We start from the raw sequence: 18,228 nt of genomic DNA, 5'->3' as shown, positions 1-18,228 counted from the left end.
ACAACAACCCTGACTAAGCAGAACTTTTCTTGGGACCATAAAGGAAGACTCTATCCTAGGCTTTGTCCTAGTATCCGTGCAAAAACCAAGATCTCTAATTACAGAGGACCATAAAGACAGACCTTGGGGTTTGACAACTAACATGTCCGGTGCCTGTAGTCAGTTTCATGACAGTATGCTCCCAGAAAAGAGACACCCTGTATCTCTTAGGCCAAGGGAATTTCCTTTCTAATTTCCCCAATATTTACTCTGCTATGCAAAAAAAAATAGCTTGCCACTTCTGCCCCCCATTTTAATTATTTATTTACTTACTATTTTCTTTTTTCTTTATTATTTTAATTTTATTTATACGTAATGTGGGTCCTTCCCACATTTTTTTAACAGAAAGAATATGAATCATCTTGTTCTGCCTCATATGTCTATGTCTTCCTACAAACTAAGAGAAAAAAAAAAGTGGATTGGGACCCAGGGGCCAAACTGTCTCAAGAGCATTGAGTGGAAATAAAAAATGGTCAAACCTAAATACCCAAATAAAAATTAATGACAGTAAAATCAAAATAAACCAAGCTATACACAAAAGGGACCTTTTACACTAGCAGTCCAGGGGGTTAAGGGTGGAAATATGTGAAGCATGCTGGGAACTATGGTGGAGGGAGGTCAACACTGGTGGTGGGAATGCCCCTAATTCACTGTCACTATGTACCAGAAGTACAACTGTAAAAGACTTATAATTCACAATTGTCTCAATAAAAATTATAAAAAATATATATATTTGGGGGTTTTTCGGTCCACACCCTTTTGATGCTCAGGGGTTACTCCTGGCTAAGTGCTCAGAAACTGCCCCTGGCTTGGGGGGACCATATGGGACGCCGGGAGATCGAACCGCAGTCCTTCCTTGGCTAGCGCTTGCAAGGCAGACACCTTACCTCTAGCTCCACCTCGCTGGTCCCTAAAAAATATTTTTTAAAGAAAGAGAAGAGGAAAAAAAGAAGTACAGTAACAAGCAAATTTGTGAAAATTATTGTATCTCTAATGAAGTCAATAAGTCATTGCTAGAAGATTTGGTAAGCCTATGCTGACCATTCTGTTATTTTATTTTTTTCTAAACATTAAGTGATTTCAGCTATACATTGGCATCTAAATTGGCCTGTTCTTATGGAGTTGACAGTTTTATGCAAAAATGGAGTTGTTACAGCCACAAAATCCAGGAATTCCAAACTCTATTGCTTATTTCTGATTTTGTGGGGAATGTTTTCAGTTGCCAGGTCTTTCAGAAAATTGAGAAGGCAGGGTAACAGGGAGTGAGAAGGGTGCCTGCACTCTAAAAAAAAAAATATCAGCCAAAACTGGTATACCTGGAGTTTTGGTCAGACTGGTGTTTCTGCCATTGATGAAGTAGAGATTGTAGGTGATAGATACAGCAGGTGTGGATTTGGCAAGGTGGGGAGTAGGCCTGCTTACTTCTCCAGAGATTGTCAGTTAGATGGCAGGTATATCCATAATTTTTCATAGCTTTGTTCACACCTCTTTTATAGAGTGAGTCTTTGGAGCTAGAGGGGAACAGGCATGGCTACTGCATTTTGACTCTCCCTCATATCTCTCAGAGAAAGTTTTATTCAAGAAAACTATCTTTCTTTACTATAGAAAAAAAGAAATAAATTGATAAAGATTGAAAGATAAATGGAGAGAATGATTGGTTCACCAGAAAAACATAGGTCAAGGCAAAAGGCCATCAACCATCACTAATATGAGAGAATTGAACAAATAAAATGAGTTGGTCACCTCTGCATAGACCTTTTGTTGCATATTACAGTTCTCTCGAAAGAATGTTTTCTTTCAGTTTATTAGAGTGTAATCCATGGTCATTCTAACCCTAACTACATAAAAGATGTCTTTCTGAGATGATTGCTATAGGAAGACAGAAGAACCTAAAACCCCAAGCCCTAACACTGTCCTCGCAGTGCTTTGTCTGGATGCATCCATTTCCTCAGCACCCACTGTAACTGTGTCTGCTTGAATCAGTCTCAGACACAACAGCATAAATTTTTTCTAATCTACCTTCCAGGAGACAGAGTAGTTTAAACTTCCAGAGATACCCAAATCCACCAAACACAACTCCCACTTTTACAAACCAGAGTCACAGCTCTGACTCTCTTCCAGACCCCTGGGAAATAGCCCTCCTTTTTAGCACCTACCTTTTTTCTGAAGTTTTCAAATGTTTGAGCAATAATTACAGTATAAGACATAAGCTTAACCTAAATGGAAACACTTAGAGCTAAGATTCAGGTATTGGTTAAGATAATACAAGAAATTACTAATTTGGCCAATGTATTTCTCATTGTCATTGTTTTTTTTGTTTTTGTTTGTTTGTTTGTTTGTTTGAGCTACTTGACAAAAAGCTAGCTTTGAGTATTATTTTTATTACATGGCATTTTATGAACCAGCCTATATAAACAGTTAAATGGGATTATCATTGCCTCTTCCTTTCTAAAGACCATTCATTATATAAGAATATTGAGCACTCTTATTACTTAACATGAAAGTCAATAATTTAGTGAAGATGGCTTTGAAATTGAATGGAAAAGCAAAGAGATCAAGTTCATAGGAAATAAAGAAGAGATTGGCAACTCTTTTTTTTTTTTTTTTTTTGGTTTTTTTTTTTGGGCCACACCCGGTGACGCTCAGGGGTTACTCCTGGCTATGCGCTCAGAAGTCGCTCCTGGCTTGGGGGACCATATGGGACGCCGGGGGATCGAACCGCGGTCCGTCCTAGGCTAGCGCAGGCAAGGCAGGCACCTTACCTCCAGCGCCACCGCCCGGCCCGAGATTGGCAACTCTTAAAACAGAAAATCTCCCTCTCATAAAACATTCTAAGGCATTTGGGGTTCTCTTTGGTTTTTAAAAGCCCTACATGGTAAATATTTCATCACTTGAATCTCACCTTACCCCAGAACTTTGTACTTCAATTTTGCTTTTTAGGCCATACCCCACTATGCTCAGGATTTACTTCTGACTGTCTCAGGAATCATTCTTGGCAACAAACCATATGGGGTACTGGAAATGGAACCTGGGTGGCTGCATAAAAGCAAAAAGCCTTATCTGATGTACTATTTCTATGACCCCATAAATCTATAATATTGAGCACTTTAGGATGCGGTGAGGGCTGAATTATTGGTAGAAACAGCGAAACAGATAGGATTCCTGGACAGATGCTATGACTTTGGAGGGCTTCAGGGAAGGACAGTTACCTAGAGGTTGCACCTCTGAGGTGAGGCTATGACCAGTGCTGGGAATTTTCAGAAGACTTCTACATAGACATTTGGGTCCTTAAGAATTTCTCCAAAAATTGTGGGGCCTAAATGGTAGAACAAGCTGTAGGGCATTTGCCATGCATGTGCTAACCTAGGATGGAACATGGTTTGATCCCCGGCTTCCCATATGGTCCCCCAAGCAGGAGCAATTTCTGAATGCATAGCCAATATAACCCCTGAGTATCACTGGGTGTGGTCCCAAAGAAAACAAACAAAAACAAACAAACAAAATTTTCTCCAACAACTGAATGTCACAAACAGAATTAAAACACTCACTTGACTGAATGAAATGAACCCTTAGAGACATTTGTGCCCTAATCCCAGGAACCTGTGATTATTTGCCTGACACAGTAATGGTGATATAGAATTAAAATTATTTAATTAAAAAAAAAGACCCATCGTCCAACATCTAAGAGGATTCAATATGACCATGAGAGTTCTTGAATGACATAGTTACTTGAGAATCAGTAGATGTTGCCAGCATTGAAAAGGAAGAAAAGAGGAAGCTTTTGAGCTGCAAAAGAAGCAATATCCAGAATAAAAAGATACCCACAAATGGCAGAACATATTTGCCCACCATTCATAAGAAAGATGGTTAATATGATACTTGAAGATACTTAATGCTTTAAGATACTTAAAGCACTTAAAAAGTTATCAAGAAAGAAGAAAACATCCCCATGTAAAAAGGGGGAGAAGAGATGAACAGAAATTTCCTCAAAGAGAAGAAACTGATAACCAATACTTTCATGAAAAATACTTTTGGGGTTTTGACTTGATTTGCAAATCAATGCAAATCAAAAGAATCATTTGCAGCCTGAAAAGATTAACCATTCCTGGCTAACAATATGAACACTTCTCAAAAACTAAGAATTGAGCCTCCATATGATCCAGCAATTTCACTTCTTGGTTTCTATTGAAAAAGCCCCGAACTATTCTGAAAAAACATTTTCACTCCTATATTTAATGCAGCACTATTCACAGTAGACAAAAATCTGAGAACATCTGTGTTCAACTACAGATGAGTGGATAAAGAAATAGTGGTACATATACACAATGGAATTCTACTCAACTGTAAGACAGAATGAAATTTGCTGCTATGTAGATGTACCTGAAGAGTATCATATTGAGTGAAGTCAGTTAGAATGAGAAAGTCAGATGCAAAATGGTTTCACTTATATGTGGAAAACATAGAAACATGGTTAATGATAATAAGTGGCCAAAGCACAGAACATGAAAACTGGCTGTCATAGTTGGCCTTAACATGGATGGAAATGGGATAAAGGAGGTGAAGTATGAGAGGTACACACTGGTGGTGAGGGTATGATGTTGGAATATGGTATGCATGAAATAATTCATTAACAGTATTGTAAATAGCAGTTACTAAAATAAAAAAAATGATGTCTTTAAGCCAGGGAATGTAGGCTGCTCCTGAAAATAGAAAGGCAAGGAAACAGATTTTTACCCCCAGTCTCCAGTAATGATTGCCTGGGAATTTGTCCATTTGATTCTTAGTCCAAGTCCTGACATGCCAAACTATAATGAGATGCATTAGTATGGTTTAAGACACTAATCTGTCTCTGACCATTTGTTACTGCTAGTATAAAAATTATCACTCAAGTTCAGATGATTTATTCTGAATTATTTGTATTCCCTCTATTTTATCTCCATACATGCAGCACCATTTCTCTATTTTCCAAGATGTTCTCCATCTTCCTGAATGATGTACTTTATTCTGTGGTAGATCCTTGCCTCTGTAAATGGAAAATCTTTTTTCATTAAATAATATATCTTTATATAACTCTCCAACCTTCCATTTCACCAACTCTGGCTAGACATTCATATTTTAATCAACTGGATATGCTTATTTTATAATGGTAAATGCATGTTTAAGTTATGTTTATTTCCTTTTGCTGTCTTCAAACAAAAGCCAATCAGTTATCTTGAATAAAAAATAGGCAAACAGAAGCAACACAAAGACCATAGAGAAGGTTCAGTGAGGTGTTTTACTGGAGAAACATTTACTTTTTTATAGATCAAAAGGTGGTGATCCATTTGTATAGACTTTAGAAGGCTATTGTAGCCAAAAAGTAGAAGTATGGTAAATGAGAGTTCCTTTCTCCCCACATTCCCTCCAGCACTGATTGTTCTTGTTCTCTGACAGAAATTTTTATGACTGAAACCCAACTGCAAACATGTTTGTAACCATGGTGCTTAAATAAAAATATTATTAGAGAAAAAACTGGAATAAATGAATGTGTTTATCTAAGTGTGTATATATTAGATGTGTCTATAAAAATATATGTGTTTGGGTAAATACTATGTATGTGTCTGGAACTTATGTGTATATGCATATGTGTGAGTGGTTTGTATGTTTATATATATGTGTGTTTTGGTGTGGGTATGTGAACTTATATTAAAGGTTATGCATATGTATTAAGCAACACATGTTACCTATATTAAATGACACATATGTTGGTTTTAGAGGAATGTGCTGACATTATATAAGTTTGTTGATATCTATAAAATATATCTGCATGGTTTCCATGTGTAAATGTTGCTGAGTGTTCATTTGAACATATGTGTTGGGCTATACAGAGTGGTTATAGGAAAGATTTAGATTTTTTTTGTGATACTCATCAGGATAGGGATTAATATTAGACATTAGTGGTGAATCTTCCATGAGAAGAGATATAAGACAAGCACACAGAGACATAGACATGCAAAGGAGTCAGCACACTCATTCATACATACACATGTATGTCTACATGTATGAAGACAATACAACATGTTTACTATCCATATATACTATGTTAATCTCAGGGTCACAATGAGCTTTAGGACTATACATTGCTGAGCATATATTTCCTAGGGGTTGGAAACTGTCCCAGGAACTGTCTTTATTCCCATTCCTGGTTCTAAACATAGATTTCTCTCCTGCCAATGTACGTTAAACAATCCACTATCAAACATTTTAATTTGGTGAATAGAAGTCTCTTAACTCTGCAACCATCCAACCTCCCACCCATCTTGGCTCCAAGTAAGCAAGTGATAGGAATAGCTGCCAGCATTAGAATTCTAGGTGCTTGGAAGCTTTGGCTGCCAAAAACTGGCTTCTGAGACCAGAAGAAATTCCCCACATTTTGAAAGCGAATTTTATTTTATTTATGTGAATTAAAAAAATAAACAGTAACTTCAAAAAATTGGGGGAAATAGAAATTCCACTGCATTCTCAAAAGAAAGGAATAAAGAGCTGCATACTTACAAAGCAGGCTTGCAAAGTGAATGCAAATTGAGTTTTCATTCATGGGAAGACACAATGCCTTCCATTCTGCCTTAGGACTGGCTAAAATGATAAAGGAATGTGTCTTTCAGATGCCTCAGAGGTTTAAACATTCTCAGGAATGAAGGTGAGAGTCCAGACACTGAGTCTAGGAAAAGAGATTGAATAAAGGAAGGAATAATCAGGAGAACATCTCAGAAACAAAAACAAAAAAAAATTTAAACATACAGATAAACTGTGGTCAGGAGGGAACCCAGACTAAATCAAATCCATCAAGAGGACTTCCTGCAGGAAGGGCCATTTCTTCTGAAAGCCAAAGTGTGTGTAGGATTTAATGAAATAAAAATGGAAGCAAACATTGTAGGTGGGAGAACAGTAGGTGCAAAGATCTACAATCTCATCTATCTGTGACCACTATAGGAATTTTAACACTTAAGGAGCCTTAATTCAGTCCTAAGGAAAGTAAAAAAAATTAAAAGCTTCTTTTAAGTAAGATTCATCCACAGAAAGACTTTGGTGATTTTAGCAAGACATAGGTTCACATTAAATACATGTTAATATTATGAACTATATTGCCTGATTTTTAAATTTAAATTTTTAATTGGGGGGGGCACACCCAGCTCTGACTCTGCACTCAAAAATTGTTCCTGGCAGGTTTGGAGGACCATATGGGATGCCAGAAATTGAACTCAGTTCTGGCCTGTGTTGGCTGCATGCAAGGCAAACACCCTACTACTGTGCTATATCTTCAGTCCCCAAATTTTAAAATTAAAAAAAAATATATTCCTTGCCTGAAATAAACTGAGCTTGGTCTTGGTAATAATTATTTGTATATTTTTAAAATTATCTTTATTAGTATTTTATTAGGAGTGCATAGGTCTGAGATAGCCATACCAGCTTTGGCTCAAATAGTATTCAAATTAAAAGAAGGTAATAAAAATTAGTAAAGGACTGCACATCAGCCAAGAGATCAACAGATCATGGTGACTTAACTCTCACAAATAAACCCACCAAATGGTCAACAAAGTTGACAAATTAACTGCCAAGAGACTTAAGGAAATACATCAATGGCAGTATAATAGCGATGGGAGACCTCAATACTTCACTCTCATCACTGGACAGATCATCCAGGAAAAATATTTATAAAGAGGCACAAACACTGTGAAGCCTAGAAGAACTGGTATATTAGACATATTCAGGACGCTCCACCTCTACAAAACTGAATATGCATTCTCCTTCATGACACACGGGAATTTTCCAAAATAGATCACACAACTTGAACACCCAAATCTGCACACAACACATTAGATAAAGGGTTGATATCCAAAATCTATAAAGCACTCACAAAACTCAACATATAGATCCAACAATGCTATCTACAAAGGGGCAAAGGAATGAACAGACATTTCCCCAAACAGGCATATGATGACCAAGAGGCATATGAAAAATACTCATCTTCACTCATGATTAGGGAAATACAAGTCAAAACAATATTGAAATATTATCTCACACTTGTGAGAATAGAATATATCAAAAAGTCTGGAATCAGCCATTGTTGTTGGGGTTGTGGCGAGAAAGGAAACCTCATCCACTGTTGGTGAGAATGTCATCTGGTTTAGCCTCTATGGAAAGTGATATGGTGATCTATTTAAAAACTGAAATAAAACAACAATAAGATCCAGTAACATCACTACTTAACATCTATCTTTAAACACATACACACAATTGTTTCTAAAGAATATAGATAAACCCATGTTCATCTCAATACAATAGCCAAGACATGGAAGCAATCCAATTACCCAAATATGGACAAAAGGAAGAAGCTGTGGTGTATCTATGCAATGGAATATTATGTAGCTCTAAGAAGAATTATGTAATTATGCAATATGGATAGATCTAAAGGATATTATGTCTAGTGAATTGAATATATATGTCTAGTGAATATATATATATATATATATATATATATATATATATATATATATAAAGAGAGAGAGAGGAGAGAGAGAAAGAATGATCTTTTATTTGTGGGACTTAAAGATACACATCAAGGTAGCAGCAGAGTCAATGGCAACACAACAGGAAAACTGATCCACACAATTACATTGATGGGTTGAAAGGGAGAGTGTTTAGGCCTTTGGGGGAGGAAGGTACACTGATTATGGGTGTGGTGTTGGAACTAAATTCATGAGTGAATAACCACCATTAATAGTATTGTAAATTAAAGACTTACAACCACAATGTCTTAATTAAAAAATAGAACGTGAGCTGGAGAGATAGCACAGTGGAAGGGCCTTTACCTTGCACGTGGCCAACCCCAGACTGACCTGAATTTGATTCCCAGCATCCCATATGATCCTCCAAGACTGCCAGGAGCAATTTCTGAGTGCAGAGCCAGAATAACCCTGAGTGCCACTGGGTGTAACCCCAAACCCCAAATAGAATGTATGTCTGGGTCAAACATTTCAACAGGCTGGAGCACATTCTTTGCATGAAGGAGCAGCCCTGGTCTTGACTTCCAGCACTGCCTGATCCCTATTTACCACTTGAAGTGATTCCTAAATGCTGGCTAAGAGTAGGCCAAATTTTTTAAAAAGTATATGTCTATATATATGAAGACTATTAATCTTGTTATATTTAGGTGTTGTCTTTGTCTGATTTGTCTATCAGAATAGGACTTGTTATCTAAAGTTGGTTTATAAGATTATTCCTTATATCTTATAGTTTCAGAAAAAGATTATGCTATTTCATATTAATTCTTATTTTATGGTTTTTAAATGTTTTCAGTTAACCTATTTGGGTCTGAGGAATGTTCTATATGATAAATTATGAATTCCTCTTCCTATTCATATAGTTAATTTCAAATTGAGACAATTCTGATAGCTATTTTTTGTTGTTTGTTTTGGGTTTTGGTTCACACCCAGCTGTAATCAGGGGTTACTCCTGGTTTTGGATTTAGAAATCTCTCCTGGCAGGCTTGGGGGATCATACAGGATGCAGGGATTCAAACCACTGTCTGTCCTGGGTCTACTGCGTGCAAGGCAAACTTTCTACTTTGTGCTATCTCTTCGGCCCCCAATAGCTGTGTTTTTTTGTTGTATTTTTTTTTTTAAAGAATTAGCTGTTCTGTATCTAACTTTCAAATGGCTTTGTGAGAGATTTTCATAAAGTATTCCTTTTTAATATTCCAATTTCTGCACTGAGTATAGAAACAGCCTGTTCATTTATAAAGAGAGCTCTCTTGGGCCTGGAGAGATAGCACAGCGGCGTTTGCCTTGCAAGCAGCCGATCCAGGACCTAAGGTGGTTGGTTCAAATCCCGGTGTCCCATATGGTCTCCCGTGCCTGCCAGGAGCTATTTCTGAGCAGACAGCCAGGAGTAACCCCTGAGCACCGCCGGGTGTGGCCCAAAAACCAAAAAAAAAAAAAAAAAAAAAAAAAAAAAAGGGCTCTCTCCTCTCTCTCTCTCTCTCTCTCTCTCTCTCTCTCTCTCTCTCTCCCTCTCTCTCTCTCTCTCTCTCTCTCTCTCGGTATAGGTGTGTGTGTGTGTGTGTGTGCATGTTTTACTAGAGATGTCAATTTTATTTTTAATTTTGCAATCACAAAAGTATAAATCTTGGGGTCGGAGAGATAGCATGGAGGTAGGGCATTTGCCTTGCATGAAGAAGAATGGTGGTTCGAATCCCGGCATCCCATATGGTCCCCTAGCCTGCCAGAAGCGATTTCTGAACTTAGAGCCAGGGGTAACCCTTGAGCACTGCTGGGTGTGACTCAAAACCAAAAAACAAAACAAAAAAAAAAGTATAAATCTTCATATTCTGAAGTACAATTTTATCAAATCCAACATTAATATCCCTCAATAATTTTCCATGGAATCCTTCCCTTTTTTACCCCCAATGCTTGGGTAGCCTCATTTCTGTTGTCAGAATCTAAGGGTTTGTTTTTATTAGACATTGTCTGTTCTCTTGCTTTGTATCTTTATACTGAAAATAAATGGGATCATCATTTGTCTTTCTCCATCTGATTTATTTCACTTAATATGACTTTCCTCTTTTTTATTTATCCTGTAGCAAAAGGCAAGATTATATCTCTTCTTCTAGCTGAGTAATATTCTATATTTATAGATGCCACAACTTCTTTAGCAACTCATCTGTCATTGGGAGCTTGCTATTTGCAAATTTTGACTAATATAAATAGTATTGCAATGAGTAAAGTTATACATCTTTCCAATTTAGTGGGGGTTTGTGTGTGTGTGTGTGTGTGTGTGTGTGTGTGTGTGTGTGTGTGTGTGTGTGTGTGTGTACTTTAAGAATAGATATAAATGAGTGGCGGACTGTTAACTTATGTCAACAATTTTGATATGTCATTGAGCCACCATTTGTGTTATTGACCTACTTTAATTTAATTATGTTTTTATCTTGTCTTTCCTTCTGCTTGTTTAGGATTTATTTTGTTATTGCTTTTTTATATCTTATTAATGAGTGGTTAGATTTGAGATCTTTCATCTTCTCTAAACTCAGCATTTAAAAACACCTTTTAACCAAGAGAAAAGCTTGTGCTTAATTTTAATACAATTAATGTGGAAAGAAATATTTTATACCTGTGTATGTTATAAAAAGTTGCAATTATTTTTATTATCCGTTTACTGTCTTAATAGTTAATGTTTTACTCATTGAACGTAATACAAGGTACCATTTTCCAGACACAGAAGCTGACACTCAGAATTCTAGTTTCTTTTTAACTAAGAATGATAGTTGAAGGTCAAAGAGATAGTTCAGTGAGGAAAACTCAATCTATGCAGGTTCAATCTCCTGCATCTTGAGCACTGCCTATGGTGATTCCTAAGTACAGAGCCAGGCAGGTGTAGCTCAAAAAGAAAAAAAAAGAAGCAATAAAATTAATAGTGGAGAGCCAGAGACAAAGACTTCTATAGTCAGAGAGGACTAAATAATTACATGGTGTCTGAAGGAGTCTCAGATTCAGTTCCCTATGCTAGATGGTCCCCCAAGCACCACCAGGAGCAATCTCTGAGAATAGAGTTAGGAACAGCCCTGATTATATATGACCCTAAAATCAAATCTATATTTTAATAAATGGAATGATAGTAAAACCAAAAATTCCAATCACCCAACTACAAACATATTTCTAACCATGGTGCTTAAATAAAGATATTATTATAAAAAAAAGAAAAAGAATTCCATGCTGTACCTAGTACAGCATCCAACTCTGTTTGTTATTTCACAAGCCTGGGCAGCAGCTATCTGAAAAATAGATTGATTTTAGTGCTAAGTTTCTAGGGTTGGTGAGAGCATGAAGCGGTCACTCTATTTGAAGTTTTTGAGCAATGCCCAGCAATAATCAACATCAAATTGGTTCCTAATGGCATTTAATTACATCAAAACTTCTAGTCCTAACTTTTTAAAACCCTCAGGACTCTAATACTAGAGGAGTGAGGAAATCAGTAAACACTTTTGCATTTACTACCATTTACTCCTGCAAGCAAGCCTTTCAGGAGCCAAGAACGACAAAGTTATCTGATGATACTGCAAATACTTGCTCAAAAAGCCACTGGCATGGGAGGAATAACAAAATTATTCTAAGCAGAGTGCAGACAGGTTTGCATAAATATCCTATTCATGACACTCTTATAAATGATTGGGTGTGCCATTGCACCACTTCTGTTAAAGTCTACAATAAATGGTGTTTGCAGACGGCATTGTGATTGGAGACAGTGGTTATAGGAGCAGCTACCACCACAGTTCCTCAGGGAAACATCTGGCAAGGCAGGGCAATTGGGGGAGAAGACTGAATCAGAACATTGGCTGAAGACTGTTGGGTAGAATTCATGGTAGGTTCATCTTTTGACAAGTCTCAGAACAACGCTGAGAGCTGGAGTGCTGCCATTGTTTCTCCTATTCTCAGAGCACTTCCAGTGGAAACACGTCTACCCACAAATATGCATGCAGACTCATGCCACCTTCTAGGCACAGCATACTTTCTCTTCACAGTTCTCTGTCTATCTCCTGCAGAAGCTCCTACCTATTGGCCACAAACACAAGAGTTTCCCAATCTTTGGTACAGGTTTGGTCATTTCTACAACTCACAGAATCCAGAAGATAATTGACTTACGTTTACTAGCTCTTTTTCTAAAGGGAACAACTCCAAAACAGCTATATTAAAGTACATTAGACAAGAGGTGTATATCCCTTGGAAAGATAAACATTGCCTCATAAAAATACAGTGCCCATCCAGGACACAAAATGCACTCACAGGAATACACATAATATACACATACATATACATTCAAAGTTACATGCATGAACACACACGTTATGTCTGTTGTGAAGATTAGAAACTTTAATATAAAATATACAAAATAAAAAGATCAGTTCCTGGCCTAAGAGGCAGTACAGAAGTTCGGGCAACTTTTACATGACTGGCCCAGGTTTGATGCCTGGCATTCCATATAAACCTTTGAGCTTCATCAGGAGTGATCCCTGAATGCAGAACCATAAGTAAGCCATGAGCACCATCAGTTGTGGCAGGAAAAGTGAGAAAGAGACAGAAAGAGAGAAAGGGGAAGAAAAGGAAAGGGAAAAAAAATGATGGGAAAGGAAAATATGGGAAGAAACATAAAGCAATTCTTCAAATCTCTGAGTTCCAGTCTGACATTGAGAACAAGCAAAAGATTCAGACTACTTATAGTTGTGGATGTCAAATCAAGTACAGTTTTAGAGAATGAACAAAAGAATAAAATATATCCTTTATTTTATTTTATTTTTTGTTTTTGGGTCACACCCATTGGCTCTCAAGGATTAATCCTGGCTCTGCACTCATAAATCACCCCTGGGCTTGGGGGACCATATGGGATGCCAGGATTTGAACCACCATTTATCTCCAATCGGCTGCATGCAAGGCAAAAGCCCTACAGCTGTACTATCTCTTCAGCCCCATAAAATATATTCATAAAAAATTAAAATGATACCTGCTATGAAGACATTCTGGCAGCAAATCAAAGATTTCATCTGGGTTCAACACCAAACGGCCAACTTTCATTTTGCCAATTGTAGATGAGGGTTTTAGCTTTATTTTCTCTGGAAAACTTCTTTCTTAGTAAGATACTGAAAATCAGGAAATCTGGGATCCCATATTTTCTAGAACTTTCCAAAACTCCTTTCATGACAGCCTCTTCTATAGGTCCAGTATGCTCCCCAGACTTGTCTGTGTGTGCACTCATACCAGTGCATGCTTGAGGAACACATTTTGAACACCCAAAAATGTGGCATGAGCATTGACAAACGTCATGAACCACTGATGTTGGTATCTAAAACAGTGCTCAGAATAGGCAGAGAGCAAAGGGTCAGAAAAGCATCTTGGGATCCAGGAGGCAGTAGGAAAGTTTTACAAAGATATGACCTTCCAACTACTAAACTCTCAAAAGATACACACATTTCTGCAATGTCTTGGATTGGCTTCCCTATGGAGGGGGGGGGTCTTACTAAGGTTTGCTTTTCCACCAGCTTTCTACTGTTAGGGTAAGGTACAAATGTGTGGCAAAAATGAATGAATTTCTATTTAAAAATTCACAAATAGGGGCCTGAGCGGTGGTGCAAGCGTTAAGACATCTGCCTTGCTAGGTTAGCCTAGGATGGACCACGGTTCTATCCCCCCGGTGTCCCATATGGTCCCCCCAAGCCAGGAGCGATTTCTGAGCGCATAGTCAGGAGTAATCTCTGAGCATCACCGGGTGTGGCCAAAAAAAGAAAAGAAAGAAAAGAAAAATAATTCATAAATAAAGAAGTAATGTTGTAGTATAAATACATTCTGATACTCAATCATATTCAAGTGGTGTTCAAATATGAGACCACATTGAACATAATGCCTGCTCTCTGTTTTTTTATTATAAACCTACATTTGCTTTGATAGACTGTGAACTGAGATGAAGATATCTTTTTAATAATTTAGCACTTAATATTTTGGTTTGCTTCAAATTTTATTATGATATAACTTTTATCCCAAGTATACAGAGAAATGAAACAAATTGTATGAACATGCATATATTTACCACCTAGACTCAATAACTGCTAACATCCTGCCATATCAGCCTTATGTTTTTATGTCTTTGCTGAATCAGTTGAAAGAAAGTTGCAGAAGAACCTAAATGCCTATCAAGAGATGATGAGATAAAGATAATGTGTATATCCACAATGGAATGCTATACAGCTTAAAAATAAAGACAAATCTTGGGGCTGAAGAGATAGCATGGAGGCAAGGCATTTGCCTTGCATGCAGAAGGATGGTGGTTCAAATCCCAGCATCCCATATGGTCCCCTGAGCCTGCCAGGAGTGATTTCTGAGCAAAGAGCCAGGAGTAACCCCTGAGCTGCACCAGGTATAACCCAAAAACCAAAACTGCCCCCCCCCAAAAAAAAGGGCCGGAGAGATAGCATGGTGGTAAGGTGTTGTTTGCCTTTCATGCAGAAAGTCATCAGTTTGAATCCTGGCATCCCATATGGTCTCCCGAGCCTGCCAGGAGCAATTTCTGAGCGTGGAGCCAGGAGTAATCCCCGAGCACTGCCGGGTGTGACCAAAAAAAAAAAAAAAGATAAATCCTGTAATTTGGATCAAGATAGATGTTCTAGACACTATTTTATACAGAGATAGAATAACACTGGAGCATGATTTCATTCATATATGATACATAAACAATACAAATAAATAAACTAATGGACAAATAAACCCTAAATATATAAGGCTAAATTAGTAGATTAGTAGTTACCAGCAGGCAGGCAGAGAGAAATTGAAATGAAGCAAATGGAGCAACTGTATGGTGAAGAATAGAATTGGAATTTGAGCAGTCAATCTAATTATCAGTTCATATGGATGTCAATTAATAATGATGTACAACTGAAGGCTACATAATGTTACCAATTCAATATTACTTCAGAAGACATAAAAAACACACATATTGCAGCTAAATACTTCAATAATCAGTTCTTAAAAATAAGCCATACTCTTGGGTGCTGGAGAAATAGTATAGTGAATCTACTTGTCTTGCTGACCCCTGTTTTATCCCTGGCCCCATAGCCATGGTCCCCTTAGCCATGCATAGAATGACAGTGATCCTTGAGGGCAGAGTCAGTAATAAACCCTGAGCTCTAGTGGTAGTGACTCCAAAACAAACAAACAAAGTGTAAGCCATACTCTTAAATTAGTGCTGTGCTATTAACTTACCTAATGACATTAGCAATAATCTGATAGCAGCATTCAGTACTGTATCCATACAAAAATATTCTCCAAATACTTACATGCTGGTTACTTGAATCAAGTTACTCGATCAAGTTCCATGCTTATTGTTTGAACCTGACTTCTTTTTTAGAGAAAGCTTTTTTTTTTTTTTTTTTTTTTAAATCTGGAAACACTCTTAGTTTTAGCCCAATGAACTACAGAAAACCCATTCTCAGTGCTGTGTGCTTGAGGTCATTTACTGTGAGGCTGGTATCCTGTCTTTTTCCTGGAAGCAGGAAGCACAAGCTAGCCTACTGACCTTTGCTTCAAGGTCAGTGTATTTTACAAGAGTCCATCCTTGGAAGGCATGTGCCAGATTCTGAACTACATAATGTGAGGTTGACCCATATAAGTGGCGTTAGGCTTGACCCTTTGCACAGGTGAATTCATTCTGCTGAAAGCCCCTGAAAGTGAAGAACATTTTCCTTCTCCAGTTCACAGCCTGATGAACCAGTTCTCTGTACTTTTACCTCGCTGGGCTCTAAATCACCTCATCTTGTCACTGATTTCACGTAGGGCTGCAGAACTGGGATTTCCTGACACCCCACGATTTACCATGTATGAGACCGCATTCCTGAGAACTTTTGGAAGACCAACAATGCCTTTAAAGGTGAAATTTGATGCAATAGTCGAAGGGAGGAATGGTTCTCTGGGGTCTCAGGGAAGGACTTGTCCTCAGGGACCAGTGCCTGAGTCTTAAGACCAAGATGTGCAAGCAAAGTTGGGACCTGAGGTCAGCACTGGGACTCCACATGGAACCTTAATTAAGATGTGGAAATCTTTCAGAAAAGGCTTGTCTAATGAGATTGAAAATGGTCCAGCAGCTCCCTGGTGGACCCAACATTTTTCTGTTTCTGAAATCTGGTACCATGGTTAAAGCAGCAAAGTTTTCTTCTTTAAGCTGAGTGAGTGGATATTTGGACACATTCCATTTGCGCGCGCGCGCGCGCACACACACACACACACACACACACACACACACACACACACACACACACGAAGGTAGCAGTGTCTCCATAGTAGACTACAACGGCCTCTGTAAGACCCAAAATAGATTGCATTTCTGCTACCCCTTCTCCATGAACACCAAGTGCAAGGCCCCAGCTTGGCAGTGTCCCCATCCCCCAAATTTTCTGAACTCAAAATCCAGTCCTGCTTGCAGGGCAACCAATTCTTCAGTCTGAAATGTTCAGCAGTCTGTGGGTAACTGCGAGCCTGGGCCAGGGGCTAGAGGACAAACCAAGGGCTGGTGTTGAGGGGGACCTTCTGTCAAGGTCTCCCTCCCAAGGTCAGTAATGTGCAGCCTCGCATTGGACAAGGCCTGCAGCATGTTTTGGTCTTGTTCTTCCGGCTTCTCTTCCCCTCTCTTTTTCCTTTATCCCCTCTCCAAAGATTCGGGGTTCCTTGCCTTGTCACAGCTGGAACCTTAGTTTTCCATTTCCCGTGTGGTGTCCTCATCCAGGAGGGTCCTTCTTTTTTGGAAAGGCTTCCCAAGCTGTTTGCAGGGAGTTCCAGGGCCCACCGGGCGCCCTGCGCTGCTGCAATAGAGTTGAGGTCTCTGGGAGTCTCTGGGAGCTGGGGTGGGCAAGTCTGGAACTAAAAGCGACGAACCGCTGGCGGTCTGTCGGTGGGCAGCGAGCGGAAAATGGTCCAGTTAGCAATAACTGGGATGGAATTCGAGTGACCTATCAATGCCCCTGGAAAGAGCTGCGGGAGCCAGTGCAGCTCCTGTCTGACTCGATTGGAACCTGAGCCCTGGGGGCCCGGGTGCAGGGTCAGAGACGGAGCCGGGGCAGACGCAGAGAGGTCGACTCCAAGGACTCTGCTTGCCGGGGACGAGAGGAGGGAGACGGGCAGGGAGTCTCCGGGGCAAGGAAGGGGCTACGAAGTCCAGAGGATCCGGGGATGTGGGGTCCCCAGAAGGGAAGGTGGGAGTGAGGCGCCGGGAGGAGAGAGGGTCTGGAGATGCTGCGTGCAAGGTGGGGCCTAGGGGTAAGGGGACAGGAGGGAGCGAGAGGTGGGGCGCGGGAACTTGGAGAGAGGACAGAGGGCGCGGGAGAAATGGGGGTCAGGCAGCTGGAGTGGGGCGCAAGATCTCGGAGCTGGGGGAGATCGAGAGGGGCACAGGGGGTGCAGGAGGAGACCGAGATGGGCACCGGGGAAAGGCGGGGAGCGAGGCGGGGAGGCCCGATAGAGGGGGGCTCGGGACAAGGGCGCAGAGCCAGGGGCGGGCCAAGCGCGGCCCCGCCCAAAGGGCCGCTGGAAGTTTGTTCTGGGGCTGGAGACGGCAGAAGCGCAGCGGCCGTTCCTGGGGACACGCGACAGAAAGTCGGAGCCAAGAGCCGTGGCA

This window comes from Suncus etruscus, chromosome 3, assembly GCF_024139225.1.
Source record: "Suncus etruscus isolate mSunEtr1 chromosome 3, mSunEtr1.pri.cur, whole genome shotgun sequence".
Lineage (NCBI taxonomy): Eukaryota > Metazoa > Chordata > Mammalia > Eulipotyphla > Soricidae > Suncus > Suncus etruscus.
The sequence above is the reverse complement of the archived record's forward strand: the minus strand, read 5'-3'. Positions refer to the sequence as shown.